Source organism: Camellia sinensis, chromosome 4 (genome assembly GCF_055761805.1).
Source record: "Camellia sinensis isolate YWXY chromosome 4, ASM5576180v1, whole genome shotgun sequence".
NCBI lineage: Eukaryota > Viridiplantae > Streptophyta > Magnoliopsida > Ericales > Theaceae > Camellia > Camellia sinensis.
In genome coordinates, this window is record NC_138964.1 from 114144869 (window position 1) to 114151934 (window position 7066).

General features: G+C 29.7%; 1 long non-coding RNA gene across 1 annotated transcript; it reads left to right on the plus strand.

The window, feature by feature from the left end:
• Positions 1-828: 828 nt before the first annotated feature.
• On the plus strand, positions 829-5440 carry LOC114308411 (uncharacterized). The gene is made up of 2 exons (XR_003645477.2): positions 829-1093; positions 5121-5440. It is a non-coding gene; the product is annotated as an uncharacterized LOC114308411 (long non-coding RNA).
• The last annotated feature ends 1626 nt before the right edge of the window (positions 5441-7066 follow it).

Here is a 7066-nt window from a genome sequence, read left to right on the forward strand (position 1 = left end):
CCGCCTCTGCCTCTCTCTTCTTCTTCTTCTCTTCTTCTTTCTTCTTCTTCTTCGTTTCTGATTGAACAAAAAAAAAATTAAAAATGCAAAAACGACGTCGTTTTTCAAATTCGGGTGATTCGGGGGGTTGGGTTTCGAGCTACCAATCACGGTTCTATATATTTTGACAATTTTTTTTTTTTTAACAGTCTGTTGACATATTATTGCCCTTTAATCATTCTTATCATTCCTCTTGTTGACACAAATTATACTTAATTAATAATAAGATGTTGTCTCGTCACTAAAGCTAATTCTAAATATAGATATTGTGCTTATTTGGTGTAACATTTACAAATTTAAAGTTAAAAAGCCTAATTATATAAATAAGGATAACTTCTGAGAATAGACCTTATAAAGAGCTAAAGTCCCGGAGGTCACTCTTGAGTGGTTGTTATATAGCAGGATTACTCAACCATACAACAGTAAGTCACGAACTCGCACACAAGCAAAAATTCTGACCTACACTTCTAACACTGGGTAAAGTTAATAAGCTAAAAACATTTTTCTGCTTGTATTTCAATAATCAACTTATTTAAATTTATTTAAGTTATTTCTATCTCATAAGTTGTAATCAGAAATTGTATCAAATATTTTGACACAATTTTTTAAAACAGAATAAACTTTAATTAGCTCAATAAACTGCACCAAATAATTCTATTATTTGTGCGCATTATTTTCAAACAAAATTTCCTTAATAACAAAAAGAAAAAAGGTTAATTATAAGGTTTCTCATTTGTAAATGACAAAACAAAAGCATAAATAAATATTGTTTGTATAATAATACCTCCAACAATGAAAGATCAATAAATAGAGAGAGAGACATTTAAACTAACAGCCAAATGCATACACCACTGGATTCAAGAATCCTAAACCACCCTTCACTTCTCCAATTCTCTATAAATAAAACTGCAAATTCTTACTTTTCCAATTTGTATCTGAATTTAACAAAGTGAAATTTGAGCTAAAGGGATATGGATGCTCCATCCTCTGAATCCATGTCATACACTGATCATATCAAACGAAGGCATGAGGAGAAAGGCTGCCTCTATGCTTGGTCTGTATTGCCTCTCTCTCTCTCTCTCTCTCTCTCTCTCTCTCTCTCTCTCTCTCTCTCTCTTAAGTTCTACTTTTCTTTTTAATTATTCTTTTAAAATAATTAATTTAAATTAGAAATAGTTTGCATATATGTAATTTCGAAGTAAGTTATAAGATAAAAGAAAGAAAGTGCACGAGTCTCCTACTATTAATTTTACTCCGTGTGAAAAAAATATTTTGTACTTTGAATTTTTGGAAGTGGGCGAAAGAGAGTCGTAGTCCTCTTAAGTTTTTAAAATTTTCGATTATCGCTTTAGTTTATGAATATTCTATAATTTTTGTAGAACAACAAAATATATTGATGATTTATTTCATGAATATTTCTATATATATATGGTTAGTCTAACTATTTTACATATTATGTTATATTATTTATTTAATTGATATGTAAATGTCAGTTGTTATATTCCTGTTATAAAAATTGAAGAATTGTATTTTTATTTTTTATAAAAATTATATCTTCCAACAAAAACATCAAAACAAAAGTCTAATAAATTAAACACTAAGATCATGTTTGATTGCTGAAATATGTTGGAAAAGATTATGAATATGATAAGATTAAATGATAAAATTACTAGTGTTATAATATTATATTAGAGATATAAAATAAATTATTTTGGTTTGGTTAATATAGTTGAGTTGCCTCTCCATTCGAGTTGCCTCTCCATTCATAACTAATGGACTTTAAGGCCATGTTTGATTAGGTGGATTAGAGTATGAGATTGAGATTATTAATTCGTGAGCCCAGTTATCCTATGTTTATTTTAACATTTTGGTTTAGGATTATTAATCCAATGGATAATCAATCCAACAAATTTGTAGGATTGTTAATAATAGGGTAGGGGTAGGATTATTAATCCAATGGATATTAATAATTGGATAGTAAATATCACACTAATTTAATAGAATTATTAATATTTCACTATTAATCTTGTGAATCAAACATGACCTAAGTTAAATATTTTAAGAATAATGTTTGAGAGCTCGAATTTGGCCCCCCCTAATCCCCCTAATCCCCAAAACGGTCGTTTTGGGGATTTTTTTTTTTCCCCTCCATTTTCGATCTGAAACAGGGGAGAGGGAGAGGGAGAGAAGCAGAGGCAGAGGGGAAGAGAGAAAGAGAGAGAGAGAGAGAAGACGATCGTCGATCGCCGATGCCCAGCCGCCGGTCGTCGTTGCAGCCCAGCCCCGCCGTCGCAGTTGCCTCCTTCCTCCTCCTCCTCCTCCCTCCTTCCTTCTCCTCTTCTCCTTCTCTGCTTCTGAAAGGCCTCCTCCAGTCCCATCCTTTCTCCCCCTCCCCCTTCCCCTCCCCTTCCGTCTTCTTCTTCTTTCTGCTAAAAAAAAAAAAAAAAAAAAAAAAAAAAAAAAAAAAATTGAGGGAATTCGGGGAAGCTCATTGCACGGTTGATATTTTAATGGTATTAGAGTTGAATCTTAGGTGGCATACTGTGGGTCAAGTTCAAGCCCGAGTTTATTCTCTTGCCTCCTTTCATCTGTCTGTCACCTCCAAGTGTTGTCTCTCCGATTGATTTAAAAGTCTTCATTATATAAAAATATGGTTTTGTCACTTTTGCAAGTAGGGAAAAAAATGTCTTTTCATCTCTAAACTCATGAGATTGTTAATCCCACCTTTACGGTCGTTTCTTTTTAAAAGTAGAATGGAAGCGGTTGATAATGAAAAAGTTAATAGTGAAGGGATTAAATAAAATTATGTTTATTTTGATAATAATTATTAGTGTGAGGATTGTTATATTATTTTTATATAAAAGAAATATAAAATAATAAAACAAATAAAAATATGATCATTACTTAATAAAAAATACAAAAATATTAAACATTAATGTTCAAAAAAAATACTCAACATGTAAAAAAAAAATAGCTGAGCTAGAAGACTAATTTTATAATACTAAGTCTTTGGCATCCATCTCAATCCTAACATCCAAGGCCCATCTTATTTCGGAGGGCTTATGAATCCTCTCTCCATCTGCCAAAACAAATACAATATTAGCGGGTCTCACCTCTATTTCAATCACATTCCTTCTTTCATCTCCCAAAACAAGCGGACCCTTATGCCATGTTTGTTTTCCCGCTTCAGAGGCCAGATTAGCTTAGATTGGTTGTAGGTCCTATCCACAGCGTGTTTGGTGGTGATAGAAGAGATTGGATTGATACTTCATTTGGTTTAGTAATCCCCATCAGTGGGCGGATTAGCTTAGCTTGGTAGAAGGTGGTATCAAAAAAATAATCCGAGGATTAGAGTGTGTCCGGTCGTTCCCCTGGACTTCTGACCAGAAGCCCTGTTATTTCTGAATTTTTTTATATTTGTTTTTACATTTTTTTTTTTTACATAAAAATATACTCTTTTTTATTTTATACAAAAATAATTTAATAATCCTATCACTAACAATTATCATCAAAATAAACACACTTTTACTTAATCTCCTCACTAATAATTCTCACACTAACAATCTTTTCATTAACCATCCCTTCACTAACAATCTCCTCTAATTTAACCCGCCAACCAAATGTGGCCTTAGAGGATTGATAGTCCCTTACTTCTGTGATTTTACTCCGACCAAACGTGTTTTTGTTGGCCCAAGAATAGTTAAATCAATTCCATCTTAATTACATCACTCAAAAATTATATAAAAAAAAGGACAAATTACAAACACCCCCTTGAGATTTGGTAAAAATATAAATTTTTTCCTGTGGTTTAAGAAATTACATCTTGCCCACTGAGGTTTATATTTTCATAACAAATTACCCCCTGAGGTTTTTATTTTCATACAGATTCCCTCCTAATTTCCCCTAATTTGTTATGAAAATTTGACCCTCAAGGGGTAATTTGTAATTTCTCAAACCACAAGGGGTAATCTGTATTTTTACCAAATCTCGAGAAGGGTGTTTATAATTTGCCCTAAAAAAAATTGTGATAATTATTAAAAAAAATCTTTGATATATATAATTTTTTTTTTTAACACTTTTCCAAGAGCTAACCTTTTTTTTGGGAGGGGAAATATCAAATCAGTGAAATTTTAGAAAAACAATTACAAATCAATAAAAAAATTTATAAATATTAATAAGTATAATTATAATTATAAATTTTTTTTATAAATATATAATTATTTTTTCAAAATTCCACTAAGATCCAATTACCTATTTCTTTTGCCCCTTCATTGCACTTTCCTTTGACTCCTCTTAAAAAAAAAAAAAAATAACAATGATAGAGATTTCAAAAATTCTATCAAAAATAAGGGCTAATAACTCTTATAATTTGACGCAAGTTTCATTTTAGTTCTTATTATTTTAAATTGAACAATTTACATGTATTTTAAACCTAATTTCAATTAGTCTCCTAAGGTATACATGTAGGAAAAATAATGGAAATTTGTACAGAATGACCAAATTAAAACTGGACTTAAAGTATACGGACTAAATTGTTCAAATTAAAACTATAAAGATCAAAGTAAAATCTGAGTCAAATTATTAAGGTAAAAAATCTAATTAATCCAAAAAATAATAATAATTTTGAGCAACAGTAGCGATTAAGCATGGGATATTTTATGGTACCATCCCTTTTGGGGGTGTCCCATATGCCCTTAATTACAACCTTTGTAGTCTTTGATGTGATTTATTGGGGTGTTAGTTATGACTTGTTTATACACATTGTTGCATAAATGATGATTCAATATGATATTGGTTATGGTATTATTTTGATTATGATTCAAAAAAATTATTATACCCGCTGCGATGTTTGATTATAACTATTTTGTTTTTTTCAATTATGACTCGTAAAAGATTTAAGTCATGACATTTGTGATTACCAACCTTGCATATACCATAGCATTACCCTAAGGAGATCTGTTTTGAAAAATCAACTATGGGAAGAAAAAAAAAAAATGTTGAGTTTTATTTATGCCAGAAGTATTCTTTCATTGCATGATTGTATCATGATGTTGTTGTGCATTTAATATTTTTGGATGCAGTTTATTCACCATGTGTTGCTGCTTTTGTTGCTACGAGACTTGCGAGTGCTGTTTGGACATTCTCTGTTGTAAATGCTTCTAATTTATTTATGTACTAGTTATTATTTATTGGTGTGTGTTCCATGTATGTGAGTGTGTTTCTCACCCTACTTTATCTTTATTTTTATGGTTTTTCTGTTGTATTTGATCACCTTGAGTGATCTAGCTAGCTAATGAGTGTGCATGCTGAGTGAATTTGTAAATTTGTAATTGTGTGAAATTACTTTTACAAGTTTTGGGTTACAAGTTTACGACTTTAATATATTCAGACTGTTGAATAATATAATGTATTCATATTTCATACCACTTTTCATGTTTCATGGGGGAGCTTTTTTTTTCTCCAATCTTATATTTTCTATTAAAAAAAATAAGGTTTTACACAAATAGTTTAAGCATAACTTACAAATACACCCCTTAAAATTTATTAAAATACAAAATCTCCTTTCATGTTTGAGAAATTATAGCTTACCTTTTGAGATTTCTAATCGCATAACAAATAGGTATCTCCGATAATGAATTGTCGGATTAACAAAGTGTGTGACGTAAGCAACACACTTTTTTTTCAAAAATACCTATAGAAATCTTTATGAAGTTAAATACTTTTTTTTTTCTTTTTTTATCTCGCCTTTCTTATTTCTCATTTTCACTCAATTAGCAATACCACTTTGTCCAACCATCACACAACCTTCCACTCTCGATTAGCACTATCATCATTCTTGCCTACAAGCATTTGATGTGTTGTTGAAAAGAGTTGGAGAATATTATGGTGGTGTAGAGAAAGGAATTTGGTAGTGGGTGGATGAAAATGAGAATAGTATAATAATTTCTTTTTGTTATTAGAGGGTATTTGGGTAATTTTAATTTTTCATGTTAGGTCAATTGAAGAAAAAAAAATCTGATAATGGAATATTTATAATTTTCAAAATATGATAAGAGAATTCATAATTTTGATAAATCTCTAGAGTGTATTTATAGTTTACTCATAATTTAAATATCTTTTTAATATTGTTAATTGAACACTCTACGTTATTTATTTAACACTATCATATTCAATGTTTTTATGTTAACACAATTTTCATATTTCTATGCTTTAAAATGGTTTGAGACCTTACATTGATATGATTTTATTTTTGACCAATCAAAATTGTACTTTAAATTCTTGAAAAAATTGCATCGCAATGTGAAATCATTTGGGCAATCTTGCTAATTTTCATATGTGGCCCATCCATTGTAGGGAATTGAGTGATAAATGCAGTGAAAAAATAGAACATATGTAAATAGAATATATATCCATAATGGATCACACCTTTGAGCATGACCATATTATAGCTTGCAAAAATATGAAAGAATTGGGGCATCCTATAAATAACACTAATGTTGTGTTTGGTTGGGGGATTTGGGGAGGAATTTAGAAAGAGAAAGGGAAAAGGTGTGTGAAACTGGGTGAAATGTAAGTACATTTTATTCACATTTCACCTAACTTTTTCCTTTCCCTTTCCAAATCCATCCTCAAATCCTCCAACCAAACACAGCGTAATAGCTCACCGATTCCCATTAAATATGTATAAGAAAAATAAAAAGTAATAACTCACTGATACCTATGGAAAGGATTCATCTGTACTTGAAATTTATTTTTATTTTTATTTTTTTGGAAAAATTACAGAAATAAAATAAACAAATAAACAAATAAATAAATAAAACTAAGGATTTTAGTCTTGTAATAAAATAAATTTTTAATTTAAACCATAATCATTTGATTTGTTTTTAATTTAAATTATTTATCTATTTTTGTTAAATAAATTGATAAAAAAATAATATTTAATCATTAAATTTAATAAAAATGATATTTTAGATATTTTTTATATACTTATATCGAGTATAATTAACGAAAATTAGTTTAGATTAAA